Here is a 25238-nt window from a genome sequence, read left to right as displayed (position 1 = left end):
GGTAGGTCAGATGTGTGCGTGCATATGTGTGTGTGTGTGTGTGTGTGTGTGTGTGTGAGCAGTAGTGCAGTGCTAGTGGACGGACTCTGCAGTGATATTATGATCCTGTAACCGGATACGCTGGTTTCCATGCCTGAGCTGCACAGCCGCCCCTCCCCCTCACCTCCGCATCGGGCTATTTCAGGTCCTCAGGGTGCACAAAGTATGGACACACACACACACACACACACACACACACACACACACACACACACTCGATTGTGTTTCCACCATTCCTCCCTGCTGTGATGCATCCAGTTATGCACATGAGGACAGCGCTGTCCAGCTCACACCCATGTCTCTCTCTCTCTCTCTCTCTCTCTCTCACACACACACACACACACGCACACACACAGTAGAGCTAGTAAACACATTCCTGACAAAACCCAGAGAAAGAAAGCGAGAGAGAGAGAGAGAGAGAGAGAGAGAGAGAGAGAGAGAGAGAGAGAGAGAGAGAGACGTAATGTGTTGTGGTGCTCGCCTGCCCAGACACACGACACTGAATAGCCATTTCCACACAGTTCAATACAAAACTTCAAGTACAGCTACACTGCGCAATGATACTGACTACTACAACTACTACTACTACTACTAATACTACTGCAATTACTATGACTACTGCTACTACCACAACCGCTGCCACTATTACTATTATACTACGTCTACTACTACCACTACTACTAGAGCTATTAATATTACTAAGGCTACTACTAACGCTTAAATTACTACTATTACTATTACAATAACTACTACTACTACTACTACTACTACTTTCATGCTATGATACTGTTACAGTTACTACAACTACTCCTACTGCTACTAATACTACTGCCGTTGCTATTACTACTGCTTTTATATGACTACTACTACTACTGAGACTACTACAACTAACTCTAACATAACTTTTATTATTGCTACGACTATTATGGTACTATACTGCTACAGTTACTACAACTACTACTAAAAATACTACTGCAATTACTATAGCTACTGCTGCCACAACTATTGCTGCTACTACTAATACTACAACTACTACCTCTGCCACCAGGGCTACTGCTGGTAATACTGCTACTACTACAGCTATTAATACTACCACAACTGCTGCCATTCTTACTACTGCTATGTGCAACAGTTACTACAACTACTATTACAGATACTAGGACTACTACTACTAACTCTACAACAGATATTTCTACTATGATTATGCTACTCTATTGCTACAGTTTCTACAACAACTACTACCACTATCACTACTGCTGTTATGCCACTATTAATACTACTACTAGTACTACTACAGCTACTCCTAGTACCACAACTGCTACTATTACTACCAAACCAAACTTCATTTCTGCAAAGCAACGTGCCGTACAGTTACTACTGCGAGCGGCACTGCTACTACAAGCAATACTACTAGTGCTTCTACCACTACTAGGAAACTAATACTACTGCTACAGCCACTACTACTTGTAGTACTGCTAAATGCTGGCTATGGTATTGTTCAGAAATTTTCAATTCCAATACCGCTACCGATACTTTTTACACAAACGGTAGGCTATAAAATCTTGTTAGAAAATCAATTTACTCCTTAGGACTTGAAATTTGGCAAATTCCAGTACCGAGGCATTTTTCAATACTACTACTACTACTACTACTACTATCACCTTCAGTATAATGGTATAATCTTATTTCCTGTCTTACTGCGACGTCAGGCCTTGTATTTCAGGTATTTCATGCCCTCAGTGTTCATTCATTCTCCACGGCTGCTTGTTCCTATTCAAGTTCCCAGCATGCATTATGAGGCAGAGAGCAAGGCGACACCTGGTCAGGTTGCCAGTTCATCGCAGGGCTGCTGCATAAACACACACACACACACACACACACACACACACACACACACACACACACACACACACACACACGCACAGATGGGACACACACTCACATATTCATGGCTGTGATGTGCATGTCTTTGGCCCGGAGGAGGAACCACATGCAAAGTGCACTCAGGTCAGCGGGGGCCAAGATTCAAACCCACAACCCCTGTCGCTGTGCACAGACGGAGTGTATTTATACCAACCGGAACCGTCTCACTTGGTAACCGCGACTAACTGATCAGCATCGAAACATTTAAAAAAGGCTGGAGATTTGAATTTCTCACCAGCTCTTTTTTTTCCCCTCCGCAACGCTTCACTTCCATCTTTTGCATCAGGCTGCAATAAAACAGGCAAATACCTTCAACCAGGAAAATAAATGTGCATGCATGTGCGTGTGTGTGTGTGTGTGTGTGTGTGTGTGTGTTTTCCCAACAGCTGCTCTCATCAGGACTGAGACTCTCTAACCTGATGGATGAGGAAAATGTTCGAGAGCCGATTACCCGAGTCAAAGTTTAATTCCCACTTTTTTTTTTTTTTTTTTTCATGCGAGCGCGATGTGCACTTCATTCAGAAACAAGTTTTAACCGCTGAGGTGCAGAGGTGACGCCGAATAAAGGTCAATCAGTATTTCAATCACTTTTTAATGGCTGAAGTGGCTTCACCTGCGGTTTAATGCGGCCAACCTTCCTCAAAATTATGACCAACTAGCTCAAGAGCTGCTTTCTGGCCTGGAGCCGGTCTGCTGTCACTTTGGGCTTCAGTGTCAACAGCAGGAACGTCAACTGATAAATCTCATGTGGAGGGGAAAAAAAAAACAAAACACATTTCTCGTATACTTCACAGTAACACAAACAAACTGCGTCCGTGCATGCAGATGCTATTCGTGCAAAACATATTTCCAGCACTAAAAACACATTTTGCACAGATGCCAACTTCAATGCAGAAACACAAGTTGCATCCAGTTTTTTTGGAGGGTTATGTTGAAACTAAGTCCTGACCGATAAGAGCGAAACTTATTCCAAAATTCCTTGACCTGAAACAACACCTATTATTATTACTGCAGTTAATCTCTTTTAATTAAACGTGTACACAAAATAAACACAGATAACAGTGCAAATACAAAATAAAAAGATGAGTGATACTATCAAACAATATTAATTTTTTTTTTTTTTTTTTAAAGAGCTAGAGAATAACCTCTTTTATATCAGAGAGGTTATATTGATATTGGTTATACTGATACATATCAATAAACTGATCCATTAGCTTAACCCTAGTCAAAACCAATTCAAAAGTGTGTGTGTGACGTCGGTGTGGAAGAGCAACAGGCAGAGACGGAGAGTAGAGGACAGAACAAAACAAAAATAAATGAGGAGGTCATGTAATGGCAGGCGAGGTGTGTGTGTGTGTGTACGCTGTACTGTATGTGTGTGTGTGTGTGTGTGTGTGTGTGTCTGCACTCGTATAGTGATCATAAATAGTAAAACTCACATGACAGCCATGAGGTCAGCTGGATAACAGACATGGAATTCACTATGATCTGTTACATAATGATGGACCTGATTACAAAACTGCACAACATGCAGCTTCCCATTAACACGCAGCCTGAGGAGCGCACGGCCCCGCGCACGTTACACCCACTTTGAGTTTGGGTTTTTAACGGAACGGAGGACAGAAAGCGTTTCTTCTTCTTGGCTTTCTGGCTGTGGAGGCAGCCGTCGCTGAATTGGCTCTTTGGTTTTGAGCTTGTTTCTTTCAAAGTAAAAGTTTCAGGCACTCAAAGGCCAAAAAAAGTAAAAAAGAAAAAAAAAGAAAGAAAAAGAAAAAGTTTTCAAAGAACATATTAAAAGCATACTCCATCAAGGCCACAGCATGCCTGAAACGTGTTGGACTATATTTTATTATGCTCTTTAAAGGGTCTTTTTTTACATTTATTTAATTATTTTTTGCTTGAAAAGTGTCAGCGCCCCTGCACATAAACACTTTAACTTGAAAGAGAGGCTCAGATGATGAAGGCTCAGAATTTGTTCCCTTAATTCCTTCTGCTGCTTTCTGCAACAACTTTTTTTTTTTTTTTTTCTTTTTATTAATATCTGACTGAAATGTGAGCGTCTCCTTTATCACGGTTGGATTCCCTACACAGCATCATGGATTCAACACTGAAAAAATGAGTTTAAGATGTTTACATGTACTGAAGGTCGTAACCGGACTGACATCCAGTCAGTGCAGCAGCAGAAAAGGCTTCAGTTCCTGCATCGCCAACATTACAATCAGTGCAAAGGTCAGAGCCACAGCAGCGGCGTGCCAGCACTGAGCTGTGAATATTTATTCTCCCCCGCTACGCCGAAACAACAGCTTCAGCCGGAGAACACGGACTTCAGGACACAAATCCACTGAAAACCGGGAGTCAGACACAAACGGAGACCCGGGCAGCCACAGACCGGCGGTCTTCACGCAGCCGAGCTGTCTGGAAACACCGCCGCAGAGCCGGGATTAAATTAAAAAATAATTTCTACTAGAGTATAATCCTCTTTGTGCTCAGCTGCTGGATCTCCTGCAACAACAAACTTTATCTGGTTGCGTGATGCCGCTTTAAAACTTTAAAACATCCACACATCCAATGAGACATTTCCGTTAATATTTCTAATTTTTCTCGCTTTGAAGCATCGACTGAACCAAAGTCCAGCCCAGCTCTGAGTTTTACTTTTTCTTTTCCAGTTCTCGTCTGTTCTCGCCCCAGTTTTGCGCCGAGGGCTCGACGTCCACCTGACGCGCAGGTGACGGAGCGCCTGCTGCTGCACCGGCGGCGGCAGCGGCACAAGACGGTTTCCATGGTTACCATGGCATTTGCACAGCTTCTTCAGCTTTACACAGAGCAAATACCGGGTCGGGTCTCTCTGCCGAGCGCCGAGGTGGGTCAGAGCCGGGTTATTAAAGGGAGAGTCCGCTGCTTTTCAAAAAGATGTTTGAACACGGTGCAAAGTTTCATCACCATGCATCCCACACACACACACACACACATGCAAACGCACACACACACACACACACAGGAATACACATTTAAATAAAAAATGACACAAAGAAGCCAAAGAACAAGCTGAATTCTTACAACAAACTGAAAAAACACAACTCAAGAGGCCACATGTCTTGTGTATGTGTGTGTCTTATCAGTTCACACGTGAACAGATAAAACTGTGTGTGTGTGTGTGTGTGTGTGTGTTCACTCTTTGGACACATTCGGAGAAGAGATGGCTATCTTGACTTTCTGATAAACAGCATATAGACAAACTGTCTCGCACTTCCATCTATAAATGAAAAGCAGCAGCAGGAGAAGAAGATGAGAGCTGATGTGCTGCAGCATTATCCTTATTACTGCAGTATAAACCTCCTTACTACACTTATAGTTTTAACCGGCATTATCGCAGTATCTGCCATACTGTTGCAGTGTAAGTCCAATTATTTGCTATATAAGCCTTATTACTACAGTTCCAACTCTTACTACTGCATTTATTCTGCTTATTATTATAGAAATCCCACTTACTACTGCAGTTATTATCCTTATTGATGCAGGTATCAACTGATTCTTGCACAGTCCTCCACCTGATTACCGCAGATACTCAACATGTCAAACCAAGATACACACACCACTGTAATAACTCGTATGTTCAGGCTTTAAAAAAAGGCCCACAGTGGTTGGGGGTGTGAAATCAAGTCATTTTTGGTGCGACTTCACACAGCGGTTCCCCGACTTCTTCATGTAAATGTCTCCTGTTCAGGCTGAGGTGCAGTGTGTGTTAACCCGAGGAGCTTCACTGGATTTTGTTGCAGGGGGCCGACCTGAGATTTCTGCTGATCTGCTTTCCTCAGATCTGAAAATAAAAATTTGTATTTTTGCCATTCCCACATTCTGTGCTCTCAATCGATTAGGTTCTCGTAAATTAAACCGTCTTTGTTTCACTTGACCACCTTGAGGTCTGAGCTAGAGGTTCCCAAGCTGAGGTCTGGGGACCTCCGGGGGACCTTGAAAGTGTCCCGAGCGGGCCCCAAACGCAGCAAACACGAGGAATACCTTCACGGTGTTTACCTCACTCTAGTGACTGTTGCTCATTCTGAGTTTCCTTTTCCTCGCCGTGCTTATCACCCCACCTACAGTAAAGACAGTTATATAACTCTGACTAGACATCTGCCTCAGCCAGGGCTTCACTGGGACCACATCCTTTCAGATCGAAGGGGTCCGAGGGGGTGTGGGACGCCCTGACCTGAGCTGCAGGGTCAGAGGTCAGGAGAAAGGAAAAGTGCAGGAGGAGGTGGGGTGAAGGTGTGTTGTGGTGCAGCTCGCCACCAGACTGAGGCCCTTCTCCTTCTTCTTCAACACAACTGTCCCAAACACAGCGAACCAAATCAACTCCACGAAAAAAAAACCAAAAAAAAAAAACACTACTTCCTCACCTCAGTGTGTTTTCTCACTAAAAACGAGTATTAAAATATGTGTACAACACACTTGTACATGTAGATGTTATTCGTTGGAAATAGATTATGAGCACTGGAGGTACTTTTTGTCTTATGTTCTCTATGCCATACATACATCCACAAATACATGTATAATGTCAGGGTACACCCAATGTATTTCCAATGAATGCCATTTACACGCACACACACACACACACACACACACACACACACACCTCTTGACCTATTTCTGGTCATTTTCTGAAACATGCAAGTGAAATTCCTCTCATTTCACCGCTCCTTCTGTTTGCTCGTTTTACAGAATGGTCCGTTCTAACAGTGCATTTGTTTATTTTTTTGCTATGAAAAAGTTTTGACTGGCAGACTTTTTTCCCCTTTATAGTGACAACCTGAAAAGTGACTTGGTGCCGGAGCGTCGGAGCGACTTTTCGGCAGAGACAGACGCGGATTGGAAGCAGAACTGGGACATGTATCGACAGATCTCATCGATTTAATAAATAAATAATAAAACTTTTTTTTTTTTTTTTTTTTTTTTTTTTCTCCAGCCAAACCCTGGACGCTCCCTCAGCCGGGCTCCGGTGAAACCCCGCAGGCTTCACCGCGCCGCTCCTGCTCGGCACAGAGGCGCTGCGTTGCCGTGCCGTCCGTGCGTCCGTAAGCTCGGCCGGCTCGGCTCGGCTCGGCTCGGCTCCCCGCCGCCCCGCACACCCAAATGTCTCCTTACCACATCGAGATCCGCCGGAGTCCCAAGGAGAAACATGAGGAGAAATAAAACAAGTCCTGTCCGCCACAGAAATACGAGGCTGCCTCGGTCCCGGAGACTCTGTCACACAATGGCGCTGATAGGAGGAGAAACTGCCTGCGCTGATATGAACGCTGCTGCCTTCAGGCGCCGTCGGAAATGTCGCTGTTAACGCGCTGAGCCTTCAAGAGCGACTACGAGTTGGGCGGTCAGGTGATGGGGGATTCACTGACACATGGCGAGGTGCTTCCATCTATCATTTCTACCAAACATGTCTTTGCTGAAGGGGGGAAAAAATCGCCCTTGTTTTTCTGAGTTAATTAGATAATTAGCAATAATGAGATAATTAGGTTGTAATAAATTCAGAGGAAGGAAGAAGTGCCTTGTTTTTATGAACTGATTAGATAATTATCTCAAAATTCTGTGAAAGGTTTAATGGAAGACGAGCCAGCTGTCTTAGGATTCTGAGATAATTATTTCATCAACTCAGAAAAACAAGGCAGATTTTTTTTTTCATAAGTGAATGGATTATGCTTCTGTAAATACCATCTTTACTTAGGATTTTAAAAGTCTGCTCATATGTCTAAATTTCTCAGTCGGCGTGATCATTTATTTGGGGAAAGTCAGCAAACTGTCACCTTAGAGGAAATGCTCATCCTCACTGTCTCCATCATGTGGTTTTATTTTGATTATTTTTATTATTATTAATTTTCTTGAATGTGGCACCTTTTACTTGACCTTGAATCTCTTTCATAGTTGAAAAATTTGCACTGACGTGGATGGGAAATCTGATTTTACAGTGACGAGCTGCACAGACGTGACGTTTCTCAAAGAGCATGGAAACTGTTACGTGACAGTGGAAAGTAAAGTGATGCACTTTATCAGGCCCTTTATAGGTTCTTGCTCCTATTATTAGTCTATTATAAGAACAGCTGCTGGTAGTATTTTGCTTAGAGTTTGTTTAGCCTACACTTCAGCAACGTGTACAACATTTTTCAACTAATACGTTCACTAAACCGAGCTTCTTCCTCTTCATCTCACAGAGGCACCACAAAGACGCCTCGCGCCACTTGATTTCTGAAGTAAAAAAAAAGCCACTATACAACCACTTCCGTCACAGGATCAGTTTTGTTATGATTTCCAACCAAAAAGCACGTGACTGTGCGGGGAGAGAGCGTCAAAACTTCCTCAAACGGAGGACAGTGGAGTTTACGAGCGGTACCTGAACGCAGCAGGAGAAGCTGAAATCGAGCAGCTGCCCCGAGAAGTGACGTTGACAAGTTTGCCCCGCCCACGCACGCACGCACGCACACCCGAACACACACACACACACACACACACACACACACACACACACACACACACACACAGATACAGAGTATGTTCTGTCACATTCTCCCTTTAACTACTTAGGCTCTCTCTCTCTCTCTCTCTCTCTCTCTCTCTCTCTCTCCCTAAACACTGATTCAACACATTTCACACACACACACACACACACACACACTATATGTAAGCATTATGCTAATTCATTAAACATTAACAACATATAAAAAAAAGCCATTTACACTGCAGAGTCAAAGTATAAAACTCATATTAGATTGAAAAATGTCCAATTAAAGCAGAAACGAAGCCCGCAGTTGTGTGTTAAATGTTTCTATAGGGGGCGCTGTGCTGCAGGTATAGACTGGTGCTTTAATAATGCATGTCCTACTCGTGTTTTTCATAATACGCAGGATTTTTGTCTTAAATTGATGCTGTTTTTCCACTGTTTTCTGGGTCTAAATGCTGCTTTAGAGGCTTTTCCACGTCAACGTTTTTTTCACTGAAACTTTTTTTTTTTTTTTGGCAGAAAACATGGAGTTATTTGAGGGGTTTTGGCATGAAAATAGTCAAAGTTACAGATAGTGGATACCAGTACAAAGTATTTACTGTCAGCAGCTTCAATCACAACATAATCAGAAGCATCAGTTAGAAAATGGATTAATGGTTGAAATGTAGCAGCGATACAGCTTTTTTTTTCTGCCTTTTTTTTCTCGTTTTTGCACTCATCAGGGAGAACTTGGCTGAAAAAATAATTTGGTAAAAAGGCGGTACATTTTAATGAAAAAAATTGGAGAACCACTGCTCTAGTAACCCACATTAACAGCCATTGCTCATTATGGCATACATCAGTGTTGTATTAGAGCTGCATTAGGCTGGAGGGCGTGGACACAGAGAGCCTCTGTACAGAAAAGTCAAGCTGTCAGGTGAATGTTGCATGAAAAAAAAAGTGTTGAATGCTCAACATTATGAATGTGTTTACTGTAATTTTGGAATGAGAGGGTGAAATTGTAAGGTTTTTTTTTTTTTCTAAGGCTTTTAGGTTTACGTGAATGTATTATTTTTGGACAAATCGTCTTTTTCTTATTTAGATCAACATGGCAGGTTAGTTCTGTGTATCTGGTCCGGGTCAGAGGTCAGTCTTAGGCAGGAACTCGATGACTGTTATTCCACCAGTTTCCTTCAGGTCAGACAGCGACTGCTGCACGAATAACTCTAACCGGGACGTTTTTCCTCCCAGTTTGGGACGGGTCACTTGGGTTTGTCTCTACAGGTGAGCGTGACAGCTCAGCAGAAAGTGAGCTGCTCATTCCCCCGGCAGGTAAGTGCAGCAGGTCGGTATAAAGGCAGCGCTCGCTTCCGGAAACTGACAGGTTTGCAACGAAATCCGATGAAAAATGAGCAGGTGACATGAGGAGCTCCGGACTTGTTTCATGACTTTTAAGGGCTAATATTTACACAACCGGAGAGTTTTCCCGGACCCGCGGACGCCCCGGTCCCCGCCAGCCACGGCCGGCGGACGACGATTTGATTATAGCCGAGTGTGTTCATCTCTCAGGACTGTGAGTTGAGTCATGAATGCCGAGCAGAGAGGAGGGATGGCTCTAAATAAAGATTTCAGGTCAAAAACAGGAAATGGCTCAGTGAGCAGGGAGGGCAGGGCCATAGCAACACCGAGTGGAGAGCTGCACCCACAACATCCCTCCCTCCCTGTCCCTCTCTCTCTCCCTCTCTCTTTCTCTGTGTCTTTCTCCCTCGCTCTTCTTCTGTTTGCCCCCTTTGCTTTCTCTCTCTCTCTCTCTGTGAAAACGTGCCTGTTTATCTCCCTCGTCTTCTCACTCTCGCTTTATCCTCATTTTCCCTCCCTCTCTCTCTCTCTCTTTCTCTCTGACGCTGTTGCTCTCTCTCTCTTCCTCTCACTACATCTCAGTCTGTCCATTCATTTTCATTTTTTTCATGCCGCTTTATCAACACAGCATCGGAAACAAGCCCGATGCAAAATGTACGTTTTCAAGCCCGACAAAGCAGATTTCATATGTTCAAGCCATGCAGGCGTGATCGGTCGCTTCCCTTCGCAGCACAATCATAACATTACATAATCATCTGGACCAGACACGAACGTGGAGTTTACAAGCCGTTCAAAGGACAGCAAAGGGATCATGCTACTGCTATCAGTATGTGTGTGTGTGTGTGTGTCACTGGGTGTGTGTATGAGTGTGAGCCTGACTCACGGCCCCGCTCGTCACCCCGGCCCGGGACGTGAGGCTACGTGTTGCTTCCATCCGTCACCGTGTTGCACCTTCGGGTGGCAACTCACAGGGTGATGACTATCGCCCGAATTAGACTCCCGCCGTCACACTCCGATTATAATCACTGCACACACACACACACACACACACACACACACACACACACACAGGCACTATTTTCATATCAATGAAATATATGAGCTCAGAAACTTCCAGTAATAGCCCGGGCGTGTATTTGTTTCAGCAGCGTAATGCACCCAGCCTTTATTAGAGACAGGCTTTTATTTTGAAACAGGCATGTATATGTTGTTGTCGTATTAGTTGCAGCTAACATACGTGACATTTTTACTCAGCTATTTAAATGTGTGCCAGCTCACATTACCTTGCTTCTGTGGTGTTAAACTGAGATTACAGCCTCTAGTGCAGTGGTTCTCAAATGGGGGTGCGCGTACCCCTAGGGGCACGCTGGGGTACTGCAGGGGGTACGTGAGATTTTTTAAAAATTAAAAAAAATATTAGTTGTGCTGATATTAGACTCCAACTGAAACATTCTATTTATAATCACTGCGCACACACACACACACACGCATGCACATGCACATACACACACACACGCTCTATTGTCATATAAATGAAATATATGCGAGGAGAAAAAAGCAAAATGAAATCATGTAAAAAGTAAAATATTTTTAAGATTTCCATCTTCGAAGAGCAAACCTGTTCCTTAAACTTCTGACCTTAAAACAGCAGTGAGCCCGATCGGCGCTAGATGGTGCTGTTGTGTAGAGCAGTGGTTTTCAGACGGGGGTTCTGCAGGGGGTACGTGAGATTTTTTTAAAAATGTTAAAACTTTTTTTCTTCGCCATATGTAGCAATCATCTTGTGACCACCAAGAAATGATCTCACGACCCCACGAGGGGTCCCGACCCCCAAGTTGAGAACCGCTGCCCCACGTTACATCATTTTCAGAGAGCGTGTTCATCTGGACCATAAAGTCATTCTATTCTATTCTATTCTAAATGAGCCAGATAACATGCCTGTTCTCTCTTTGTTGCAGTGTCAGACTTTGCTTGTTGAGAAAAGCATGCAGACTCCTATGTGCTGCATAAGCATCTAACACACACACACACACACACACACACACACACAAGCATGCACTGCCCTGTAGTTTTATTTGCAGAGTGACAACGTGTTTGAGAGAACGTAAAAGTCAGTGCCTTCTGCTCTGTGGAAACGTCGCATCGCCAAAAACCCGAAGAGTCGCAAGCGACGTCTGATTTTCGGGTTTTGAACACATAAAGACTATAAAGGGTAACATTTCAATTTAACTGAAAAAAAAAAACAAAAAAAACAAATGCATCCAAATTGGCGTCATATTTTTTTTATACATCTAACAGCAGAAATACCAACCTGCCTAAAATAGAGAGTCATATAAATAGGTAAACAGTGAAATCTGGCCATGTGTGTTGGCAGATTTTTGGGGGAGTGTGTGAAGAGAACCAGGGAATATTATTAATACTATTATGCATGGGTGTGGCACGGAGAGAGAGAGAGTGAGAGAGAGAGAGAGAGAGAGAGAGAGAGAGAGAGAGAGAGAGAGAGAGAGAGAAGGGAAGGGCAACACATCAGATCACCCATCTGCCTTCTTTCCCCTCTCTCTCTCCCTTTGTCTCTCTCTTCTGTTCTCCCTCTTTGTCTCTTTCCCATTCTCTCTCAGTCCCCTTGTCCATCTTCCCTCCATCCCTCTCCCCTCAGCCCCCCTTCTGTTCTTCCCCAAGCACACACACACACACACACACACACACACACAGCCACAATTTCATGTATTACGGCCTTATTTTGTATTTTCTTTTCATCTAAGTAGATTTATGCAAGTATTGTCTCTCTCTCTCACTCACACACACACACACACACACACACACACACACACACAGTGCAGCTGGACACAGAGTGTGTGCCGGTGTGGGAAGTGCCCCCTCCCCATCTTTCTTTCTTCTCGTTTCATTGAGACTTCAAACAGCTCCTAAGTGCCTCCACTCACGCACTTCAAAAAGGGGAAGTACGGCTGAGCGAGGCGAGTCAGCAGCCTCCTGCCGAGCTGCCATTTCAGCCAAATATTCTCCCAAAAAAATAAATAAATAAATAAAAAAAATGAATTCATGCCGCCTGGACTCGCTCTAACTCCTCCGGTAAGGCTGGTGAGCTACAAATATCGAGTGGATGTGTCTCTGGAAGCCTCCCAGATCAGGAGCGTCACGCCGAACGCAGTGACGTAAACACAGCGGAGGACGAGGAGCGCCGGGCGGTTTGGGATCAGCCGCCGATACCAACACCAATCTGTTTCATCTGAGGAAACGCTCCGGTTTACGGTTTGGTAAAAGAAATAGATCCCATCGTCACACAAATTCATACGACATCCTCAAACTCTGAGGTGGAAAGAGTACTAACAAACTACTACTCAAGAAGAAGTACTGTCCCTCTGCTGGTATGTGACTGCAGTAGAAGTAGAAGTACTGTTCCTCTGCTGGTATATGACTGCAGTAGAAGTAGAACTACTGTTCCTCTGCTGGTATGTGACTGCAGTAGAAGTAGAAGTACTGTTCCTCTGCTGGTATGTGACTGCAGTAGAAGTAGAAGTACTGTTCCTCTGCTCGTATCTGACTGCAGTAGAAGTAGAAGTAGTGCAGTAAAAATGTCCTGCAGTAAAAGTCCAAAGTGTCTCATTTCAAATGTCCTGGCAGTAAAAGTGACTGAGCTCCTTTTTCCAAACAGTAACTGTGTTCGCTGGGATCTTTTCCATGCAGTTAGAAAAGGAGGAGAGAACACGCTGCACACTGCATGCTTTTAAAGGGGCATTACACTCAAACTGAAGTGAGGACCCTGTAGACTCAAATGACAAAATGTGGAATCAGCACATCCCGTGATGGTTCAGTCTGCACGGCTCTCATCGTCCACACTCATTCCATATTTTTGATGCAGTTTTTCATGGTGCGGCTTTTATTGTTAAATTTGGAAAATGACAAAAAGTAGAGGCAACAAAGTAGAAGCAGGTTCCTCTTCTCATCTTTGCTGACTGGGCTTTTATTGTGAAAGGTTCAATCTGTCATTGATTATTCATCCTCTGTAATGATTTGAAATGTAGAAGGACAAAACTCGAGCAAAAATGTAATCAAGTAAAATGACTGACATTTTAAAAAATGTGCAGTAAAAAGCGACTCCGTTACAGAATTACAGTAATGTGAGTAAATGGAATTAGTTACTTGCAGGCGGTACACTTGCAATGTAAATCTATAATGTGAATGCATAAATGAGGAGCATGTAAAGTATGTAAATCGAAATTCAAACCCTCATGTTGACTCTCAGTGAGCCACAGATGCCCACTGGAGATTATTTTGCCCTCTGGACCCTGATATGAAAAGATATTTTGGTTCCTCGGAAGCATTAAATAGTTTTGGTGCCATACTTTAACACTGTGGTGAGATTAAAACATGAGTTTAAAATAATAATAAAAAAAAAAATCATACACTTTTAAAAAATGTTTTGTATCAGTCTCAGGTGAATGGAACCATTGTGAAATAAACTGCTCTCATTTTACAGAGGGCCCCCTGGAAGCCATTCAAGGACCTTGCGGGCCCCCAGACCCCATTTTGTAAACGAGAAGTATCAGAAATGAATTCTTTAGTCTTGTACCGCCGCAGAACCCATTTTGCTGCTAAAGAGCCATTTCAGAACGGTTCTCCGGTGGTTCTACATTGGAAAGAATCAATTAAGAAACTAAAAAAATTGCTCCAAATGTAGCACCAAGCACGTTTTTGTGTCTTGTTTTAAGTAATCAGAGTTGTTTTTTTGTTTGTTTGTTTTTTTTAGTTTTGGTTCTTTAAGGAAACACGACCAAAGAACCGTTGAAGAACCCTCCTTTTTAAGGGTGTAAACTTTCCAGGACGCAGGGAAGGGAGACAGAAAACTGCTCCGACAAAACTTTTCATCTTGCAAGAACAGGAGCCTGCACTTTGACAAGAGGCACAGAGTGTGTGTGTGTGTGTGTGTGTGCGTGCAAGAGAGTGTGTGGGCGTGTGTGAGAGAGTGAGAGAGAGAGAGAGAGAGAGAGAGAGAGAGAGAGAGAGGGGTGTGTTTACTCATGTCTGTGTGACGCCTCCAGTGTCAGGTGACTTACAGGAAAAAGTTGTTGTTCTCTTTCTCTCTCTGTCTCTCTCTCTCTCTCTTTCATTTGCGTTCATTCTTTTTTTTTCCTTGTTCCATGACATACAAGATGAATTATTTTTCTGTCCCTCACTTCACTAGAAAGACTGTTCATCAGAAACAATATCACAAAAGCCATTTAAAAGAAAAACCGGCAACAAACCCTCATGAAACGATGAATTACTTCCTTTGAAGTCATTTAGTATCTAAGTATTAATATCTATTTAATTTCAGCACACTTCAGAAAATAGAGAACTGCTGTGTGAAGTCATAGGAAAGCCAGTAAACGCATATCAGACACTTTAATAAGCGTGACTGTGCTCTCACTAAAACTTACTAAATGTTTTAATAGCTTCTGGCCTTGGGCTGTGTGTAAAAGTTTACCCTAACCCTTCACTGCGTGTGTGTGTGTGTGTATCCATCCATAGCAAACTGGTGAGTGTGACACATTCCAGTGGGACGGCTCACCAATAGTCTCGCAGTAGATGGGACACAGATACCTCTGTCCGCCGGGAAAACTCAACAAAAACACATTGACGCCGGAGAATTCAGTTCCCACAATCAGCAACGGGCCGCTGCCAGAAAAGTGGATTTTTGTGCAGCTCGAGTCACAGATCTGATCCGTACGCAGTGTGTGTGTGTGTGTGTGTGTGTGTGTGTGTGTGTGTGTGTGTGTGTACTGCAGTAGGAGTAGCAGTACATGTAGTAGAGATGAAGAGGTATTAGTAATAGCAAGTGGAATTGCAGTAATGGTAGTAGTAGATGCACTTGTAGCAGCAGCAGTAGTAGTAGTTTAAATATTAGTATTAGATAGATAGATAGATAGATAGATAGATAGATATACTTTATTGATCCCAACCAGGGAAATTCTGGAAGTATTAGTATTAGTAATACACACAGTATTAGTATTGATAGCAGTTATAGTAGTAATGCAATTAGCAGCAGTAGAAGGAGGAGGAGGATAAAGAGTAGTAGTAGTAGTCGTTGTGTTACTTGTAGTAATAGTAGTAGTATTACAGGTAGTAGTAATAGTGGTCATAGTAGCAGCAGTAGTTGTAGTGGTAATAGTAGTAATAGTGGTCATAGTAGCAGCAGTAGTAATAGTGCTAATAGTAGTAATAGTGGCTGTATTATGAAGAAGCTTTATTATCGTTGTATAAAACACAATGAAATTTAGTTTAGCAGCAATTCTTGTAGCAGCAACAATCGTTAGAGTGGTATTAAGTTTGATAAATATAATAAAGTGCAGCAAAAAAAAAAATACTGTGCACAGTTATTAAAAGAGTATTAGTAGTAGTAGTAATGGTGGTAATAGTAGTAGTAGCAGCAGTACCACTAGTGGTAATATTAATAGTAACAGTGGTAATAGTGGTACTATAATGAGTATATTGTAATAGTAGCAGTAGTAGTAGCAGTAGTAGTATTACTAGTAGTAATAGTAGAAATAATTGTAGCAGTATTACTAGCAGTACTAGCAGTTGCAGTAGAGGTAGTAGCAGTAGTAGTGGTGGTGGTAACAGTGATATTACTAGTAATAATAGTAGTAATAATAGTAGCAACACTACTATTACTAGTAATAGTAGTAGTGGTAGCAGTAGTAGTAGTAGTAGCATTACAAGTAGCAGTCTTCCTAGCAGTAGTGGTAGTGGTATTAGTAGTTATAGTATTACTGGTAGTAATAGTAGTAATAATAGTAGCAGTATTACTAGTGATGGTAATAGTAGTAGTAGTAGTAGTAGTACTATTACAAGTAGCAGTATTACTAGCAGTAGTAGTAGTAGTGGTAGAAGTAGTAGTAGTAGGATTACTAGTAATAATCAAAGTAAAAATAGTAGCAGTAGTACTACAAGGCCTAATAGTAATGGTAGAGGCTGGTTTGGTTTCCCTGCTGGTTACCCACACTGATCTGTGTTGTGAGTACAGTGTGTGTGTGTGTGTGTGTGTGTGTGTGTGTGTGTGTGTGTGAGACAGACCGTCCGGCCTCCAAACTGTAAATTCTGCAGCGTTTTCAAACTGCACTTTAAGTAAAACTGAGCTGCAGAGAAACGACTGCGTTGGAGAGATTCTGTAGCTGGAAAACAGGAAGGTCATTAATCTTACAGAGAAACCGAGCTGACTCACAAGGAAGCAGCCGCCGCGCTTCAGCCTCTCACACACTCACACACACACACACACACACACACACAGCCAGCCACTGCAGTTTAGCTGGTGAACCGGTTATCTGTTACACTAACAGCTTCACTTCACCGACACTCCGCTGCTTTCCAACCACAACACCCACTGGGAGCCGTTTTCCCCTCCGCTGCTGATTTTCGCTCCTCTTTATCGAGCGTGTAATCAGAACAGTGCACAAAAAAAGCAGGAAGTGATGGGCGAAAAAACAGGAAAAAAAAGCCTGACGTTTTGAAAAAAAAAAAAAAAAAAAAGTTGATCAGAGGTAAGTCTGATGAGGGAGCACAGCAGAGGGTCGCAAACTTTCCCTGCCAAGGAACCTCAGATAGATCCGGATTAGAGGATGGACCCCGGTTTGATAGGACTTTACCTTACAAGGCAACCGCACTGAGACATTTTTTGGTGGATATGGCTTAGCACCGAGTTAGATAACTGTCTGCACTGTGGGTGGGAGCTAACTAGAGCGGGGGGAGTGAAACCAGTTCAAACTGATTTTCCACTTGTGCTGTATCAGTGCCTAGTGGGTGAAATAATAATAGTTTGAATTTTTCTAAATTTTGCTCTGTAAGGACCCCCTGGAGCCCCAAGACCCCACTTTGGACACCACTAACCTTCCTGTGAGTCAACATCCTTAAGCGATACTACACAAAATTGGTGGCTGATTAAAAGGACGACTGATTAGACCCTGTCAAACTCAAGGCCCGCGGGCCAAATCAGGCCCTTGGCACAATTACATCCGGCCCGTGAGGTGGCTTCTCATTTTCTATTAATACCGGCCCGGTTCCAAAGGGTTGGGGTTCATCGCATCAACAACATGGATACTACAAACCCCAACATGCACTGCAACGTCCTGTGATGTCAACACAAGTCACACGCACGGCCCTCAGCTCTTTACAACGACATGCATAAAAATGGCCGCCGCTCCGATCGTCCTGCTGCTGGATGCTGATTCGAATGGGAGAGTCCGTTCTGCTCCAGTTCGACTTCTGTTGTTTGGATTCGAGCGGCAAAAAAAAAAAAGTGTAACAACCGTCCAGAGGGTCTCATGCACATTCAACCATCGAATTTCCTGACTCACAATACGACGAATCAACTCTCAGTTAGGTAATACAAGTAAATGCATGTCTACCAGTTCTACAACACCACATTTTTCCATTCCCCGTTGCGATGTACTCCCGGTGCATTTTTAAGAGAATGTGTCCTGTTTCATTGTCATACTGCAATGCCTAGTAATTATCAAGAATACAAATAAATAAATTAATTAACCCTCCAATTATGTTTGGAGTCAATTTGACCCCAGTCAATGTTTAACGTCTCTAAAAAAATGATTAACATCATTTTTTTGCTTCATATTTAATGAGTTTTCTTAATGTTTTCAATGTCCTGTACACACTTTGTAACACATTGGTTATAAATAACAAAAATCTGTACTTAGAAATAATATAAAGCCATTAAAACACCAAAAATTAATATTTCTTTCCAATTTTAGGTCAATCAGTGAGATTTTATGGTGATTTGCATATTTTTCCATAGTGGCGTAACAGGAATACTGGATGTGTAAGTGGAGGTGGGAGGAGTTATGCTTTATTTAAAGGGCTATTTAGGTCGTCAACAAAGAAACATAAAGTACCTGACACATAAACTTTGGTAACAATTTTAACAATAATTTTGTGGAGGTTTAAACTGCTGAGGTCAAATTGACCCCAAACAATTGATGTTCGTAAATTTGAACATAACAGGAGGGTTAAACACGACTCATGGGCTTTCAGGGGCCAGCCCTGGCTTTTTCTCTTCACTTCAGTGCAGTTTTTCATAGCGCACCTTGAAACACTCTTTTTTTTTGCGTCTTTCTGATGAGTGAAATAGTAACAACAACGTCTGCTGAAGAGACCCTAAAGTCTCTCAAGGCTCCCTGAGGGTCCACAAACCACAGGTTGGGAAACACTCCTGCAGGATATCCTAACTTATCAAGTCCTGAAAACAGGAGCTGGTAGGAGATGTCAGGTTTTCATCTCTCAGAAGATGGAAAAGAAGAATAAATGAACAAAATGTGATGCATAACAGATGACTGATTTCACTGTGATCAATAAACGGGATCGATATCACACTGATATCACCGTGACACATGATCAAAATAATGCTCATGATGGTTTTGCATGTAAATGTTGGTTGCTGCAAAGCGGTGAGCGAGCCAATCAGGAACAAGCGTGTAAAAACGCCTGTACAAGTCTTCCTGTTGGTTCAGTGGTATGAAAGAGTGAGAGCATGTGTGTGTGTGTGTGTGTGTGTGTGAGGCAGAACGGGTGAGATACGGTCTGATCTTGTCATACACACACAGTCTCCCCAGTTGAGATTTTGCTAAATTATGAATGTGGTTTCGATAAGTCTGTGATGAGATGAACGGAGGAATAATCCCAGGAAATTTGGATTTTTATTTGGATTTTTATGGGAAATGTCGTCTAATTTGTAAACTTTCCTTTCAGCACCATCATCATCAACAACAATCAAATCAACCTTTTCCTTTCAGCCACACCTCGAGTTTAAATCCATTTCTTATAATATTAAAATAATGACAATATTCTAATAATTACCTGATAAATTATGTTTTAGATTGCAGCTAAGGAGTTTTACTGTAGTAACCGAGTACAGCTGTAATGGGATTACTGTGACAAAGTACCATTACTAGTTTATGATGTAATTAGACTATTTATTTATAATCCAATCACAGGCAATCGTGATTTTTCTATGAATGTAAATGGCTCGTTACCAGTTTGGCTGTAATCAGATTACTGTAATCTGGCTCTCCATTACTGAGGAGTTTCTCTCACTTTCTTTGTCTCTTTCTTTCTGTTTTTGCAGTAATGAGATAACTGTAATCCTCTTATATGCAGATGTATTCTCTTCCCCCCCCCCAATCGCTCCAACTGCATACAATTCCTGTCTTTCTGCTGTAATCAGATTACTGTAATCTCATTCCATTCAGAGGACTCCATTACTCCCCCTGCTGCTGCCCTCCTACGCCAGACCAGACTGGCTGAGTCAGCTCGGCTTGCTCTATCACGACTCGGCCTGACACACTTTCCCTCCGTCTACACCTCCGTCACCCTCTCTCCCTCCTCCCTCCCTCCCTCCCTCCCTCCCTCGCTCTCTCTCTCTCTCTCTCTCTCTCTCTCGCTTCATGAATCTCTTCATTCAGTCGAAGCTGCGTTCAAAACTTCCTCGCTCTCCGTCTCTTTCTGTTTTTTTCCCCGTCTCTCTCTCTCTCTCTCTGTCTCTCTTTGCGTTGGGATATAGAGCAGCGCGAATCCTCTCCTCCTTTTCCTCCTGTATCTCTCTTCCTCTCTTTCTCTCTCTGCCTCTCTTTCTCTCTCTCTCTCTCTCTTCCCTCCCTCCCTGCTGGCTGCCTTCAGGGTAGCAGAAGGGAAGTGAATGGTTTCAGCCCTCCCAGCTGGTCCCATCACCCAGCAACCCAGAACAAAACAAAGGAACACACACACACACACACACACACACACACACACACACACACACACAGGCCTAGAAACAGACAGGCATATGTACACACACACACACACACACACACACACACACACACACGCACACATAGAGACAGATTCACAAGCAGACGAGTACATGCATGTTCTCAGACACATGCAGACAAATATGCAGATGACTACATGCACACGCGCACACACACACACACACACACACACACACACACACACACACTTTGCCCCCAAATTCACATCTATAAATTCAGCCAGCCGGCCTGCCTGTGTGATCCGTCCCCTCCAGACCCCCACCCATCACCCATCACCCCCTGCTCCCCTCCCCAGCACCCCAGTCCAGACAGACACCCAGTCCTTTGTCCACACTCCACTTGGCAGGCACAAAATGCACACACACACACACACACACACACACACACACACACACACACACACACACACACATATATTTGGATATTTGGGAATAACAGACGAACACGTTGGTCCAAAACAGAAGCCGTCACAAAGCGGTGAAGAAGTGCAGTGTGTGTGTTTGACTTGCACACACACACACACACACACACACACACACACACACACACACACACACACACACACACATAAACAAATGCGACCAAGCAGCAAGACAGAGCCTGATTGTGTTTTAATACGGTGAGTAGCTGCTGTTGGTGTGTACAGTCTAAAAATAAAAGCCCGCCCCCCCCTCGGATCCTCTGACGGTGTCATTCATCATCAGTGCATTCAGGAGGCATTTTATTTTGAAGTGCCGTAATTTTTACTTCATTCAACCCGCCTCGTCTACTTCTGCCTGGGTTTGAGCTCTCCTGCGTTTCCCAGAGTGCCTTTTGACGCTCCCCCGGTGACTTGTTGCCTCGGGCTGAGCGCTTCATGCGTAGGCGGAGCGAGCGATTTGATAGTGACAGCAAAGTTTTTTTTTCCAGACGAGATAAAAAAAAAAAAAAAAAAAAAAAAAAGCGAGCGAGCGAGACTCAAAACAGAGCACGCCGTGCGGCTGCAATGCATTCTGGTCTATCGAGGCTATAGTGGGCGGAGAGAATGGCATCCAGAGCCCAGAGATGTGTGTGGATTTTATAAATTCACATATTCATTTCTCATATTTGCATTTATTTTGATATTTAAAAATGTTCTTTTTGGTTTCCAAAAAAGAGATTAATGTGTTTAATGTAATGTTTTTTTGGGTTTTTTTTTATGTATTTTTATTCATTTTTATGTATTTTTTGCCTCAGTATTTTGACCTGCCTGTATTTTGCAGATACTACAGTTTATATCACTGCATTTTTTTCATACGTTTAATTCACACACACTGTATTTTTTTGTATTATAACTGCCAGCAATATCATGTGTAAAGCCCCAACTCGCCATATTCTTATTTAAAGATTTCTGTTGTTTTCTGTTGCTGTGATCACTCGCTCCCCAGCAGATTCACAAATACAGGACAGAGTGAAGCGGGGCAGCCATTTTTGTTTTCTCACCAAATACAACTCATCTTTGCAGAATCGGAGGAGGAGCAGTCAGCGCAGAGCGACGGACTGGAGGGGAACAGAAACAAACCGGACTGCTAAATATTTAGTTTAACTTTCTCCTTCGGCGCGGGGACCGCCAGCCAAACCAAACCTGCAAGAAAAATGATTTACTTCCAAGCACTTTCAGCCAAAACCGCTCAAACAAACAAATCCAGGGAGAGCGAAACGGAGCGGGCTTTTCTGGAAACAACACAACATGGAAAACCTGAGGATGTGAGCGGCTTCGGGGGGAAAATAACAGCAAACAGAATGGAAAAGAGGAGGAATCGCCTGAACTGAGCCCAGACTTGTCGAAAACGTCCCCGCAGTGAAAGTCCAGCAGCAAAAAGTCAAAGTCGGTGTGGTGAAGAACGTCTGCATGAGCCTGCGAGAGGCGTTTTCAATGCAGCACACCTGATGTTCTGCATGGAAAAGCGACCTCTGCAAAGTGACTACAAACTAAAGCTGTCAGGTAAATGCAGTGCAGGAAAAGCAGAAAGTCTCACTGAATGGAAACAGTGGAGAAAAGCGACAGAACCTCATAAATCGAAGGACAGAACTCCTCACGCCGCTGCTAAAGCCGCCAAATCCGACCCGTGAAGCTGGCACGTGAACGCACCGCTCCCCGTGTAAACACAGAGAAATGCAATACACGCCACCACAAACACAAACACCTGACCAGACACACACACACATACACACACACACACACACACATACACACACACACACACACACACACACACACACGATCTGTGCATACCAGAGGGATGCGTTCGCTGTCCTGCACATGAATTATTAAACAGGACAATCCGCAGTCGAATGAATGAGCCTAGAGCCGTGAAAACTAGCCACATCCTCCCAGACACACACACACACACCCATAAACATACACACACACACACACATACACATACACACAGTTCATCACTAACATATTGTGCTGAAATTTGTACATAATATATGATTTCAGTGTTTATCAGTGTTTATAGTCGCGAGTTATAACATTCCTAAGTCTCTTGTGGTGCTCGTGTGTAACTACTGAAGATCTGAACACGCAAGAAACATGAGAGTAAAGAGGCACACACACACACACAGGGCGATAAATCACTATAAACACCACGACTGTAAGACACATATCATGCGCAGTTTGCCGTCATGATGGGGAAATTCAGTGCACAGCTAAAAACGCCGAGTCGATTAATTAGCCTAGTTAGTGGACTGAGAGAAAATTATTTGACAAAAATTTCAGCAACCTGTTAATGGTTATAGTCATTTATACCGTAAAAAAAACCCCAAACACTGCCTGATTCCAGCTTCACGAAGATGCTAAGATTGTCTTCCTTTTCTCTGTTCATAGCTTGGAAAAATTAATACTTAATACTAATCAATACTTTTTGCCTGCTGGTCAGAATAAGGAAGAGATTTGAAGACACTACACGTTTATCTCCCGATTCAGTACCATCATGATCCCCGGTTGCCGATTCAATACTAGGATTTATTGTGATTTCAGTTTTTTTAATCCTCCTCTAGTTTGTGTCTGTAAAGTCTGATGAGGCTGTGATTCTCCTAGAGGTCACTAGAGGTCATTTTCTCCAGCGACGTCCAGTTGGACAAAAGTCTCTGCCTGCAGTGAAATGGCTGCTATGGGGGCCAACATCATCACACAGGAATCAAATGTGGCTCCTTGAATCCACAAGAGTCTCAGCTTTCCAGTCAAAGCAACTGATGCAGCTCCAAGACTGTTTAGGCCCCAGTCTGCACACACACACCATTTTACAACAGGCCACAAGAACACATGTGGACTGCAGGCTTTGGGGCCCAAACTGCATGGGATTAGCAGAAGGTGGGCGTGTCTGCAAAGGGGAGAGAACCCATTTTCATTCACACAGCTGGAGGTCAGAGGTCAAGGGACGCCGCTGGAAACAACTGGGCGAGATTTTCCCCTCTCCAACAAAGACATCACTTTGCGCTCTGATCACATCACATGAGACTTTCACACTTTATACTGCGCACTAAACGATTACTCGGTAAATCCAAAAAAAAAAAAAAAATCAATAGATTAGCCGACATTTAAAATAATCTGCTGCAGCTTTAAAGTAATGAAGAGCATCACTACACACAGGAATACTGATTCATTTCCAGTGTGCATTTCAACTGCGTGCATGTGTGTGTGTGTGTGTGTGTAGAAACGCATGCATGTCCAACCGTGTGAAATATTAAACAGTGTGTGTGAGTGTGTGTGTGTGGCCCCTCCGCTTCCACACAAACACCAAATTACGGCGTTTGCACACGTCGTCACTGAGCACGCAGACCCAAACAGTAATCTCCCCCAAATGCTACTTTGCACCATTGACACAGATCTGAGCCACTTGAACGGCGGCCAAGCTGACGCAGCGCTGTACAACAAAGTGTATAATCATTACGCCATAATCATACAGAGGCTGCGAGCCAAATATCCCAATATCTGGGCTCTGCCTCCCTCTCTCCCACATTCAGCACTCAAACACTCGCTGGGGCTCAAATCTGTCAAGTGGCTGTGCTTCAGGCCCAGCAAGAAGAAAAAAAAAAAAAAAAAAAAAAGACTCGGCTGCAGCACGGCACACACTTTTCAGCACACACACACACACACACACACACACACACGCCGCCTTAACACAAACCTCTGCCCGCAGGAAGTGAAATGTACTGCAGTGCTGCTTTGTGATTGGTTTGTTCTATCACTGCAATCATAACAAATAAGAAAATGAATGAATGAATGAATGAATGAATGATACTTTATTAATCCTTGGCAGGAAATCGCATTGTTGCGGCAGCTTCATCACTTCAACACACGTAAAATTGCACACTCATACAATACTAATTGGCCACTTTCAGTCTGATGATAATAAATAGAAAAATAGGGTTGATGAGTGGGTGAATAAATGAATGAATAAATAAATACATACATCATACAGGAAGCAGAGATTAAAATCATTAAGGTGTGCATTAATTGACGATGTGCAACACTGGTGCCCTTTAACCTTTACCATGTTCAGATGAATTGTTAACCTTTAATATTGTAATATAATTGCTTATCAAGACTCTTAATCCTTTATTTCTTTCTTTCTCTCTCGTTTTCACGGTGTGTTTTTTTTTTTTTA

At 43.1% G+C, this 25238-nt stretch overlaps 1 protein-coding gene across 2 annotated transcripts in view; it reads right to left on the bottom strand.

Annotated features, from left to right (window-relative positions):
* Positions 1-25238, bottom strand: part of sertad2b (SERTA domain containing 2b) — a 42835-nt gene that overhangs the window by 8784 nt on the left and 8813 nt on the right. Inside the window, exon 1 of one of the 2 annotated variants that reach the window (XM_030070199.1) lies at positions 7105-7206. The exons of the other annotated variant lie outside the window; for it this stretch is intronic. The gene's annotated coding sequence lies outside the window, so the exon portion shown is untranslated. Of the gene's footprint in view, positions 1-7104; positions 7207-25238 lie in introns of those variants that run through there. 2 annotated transcript variants of the gene reach the window in all.

Source organism: Myripristis murdjan, chromosome 15 (assembly GCF_902150065.1).
Source record: "Myripristis murdjan chromosome 15, fMyrMur1.1, whole genome shotgun sequence".
Lineage (NCBI taxonomy): Eukaryota > Metazoa > Chordata > Actinopteri > Holocentriformes > Holocentridae > Myripristis > Myripristis murdjan.
This window is presented reverse-complemented; position numbering and strand designations above follow the sequence as displayed.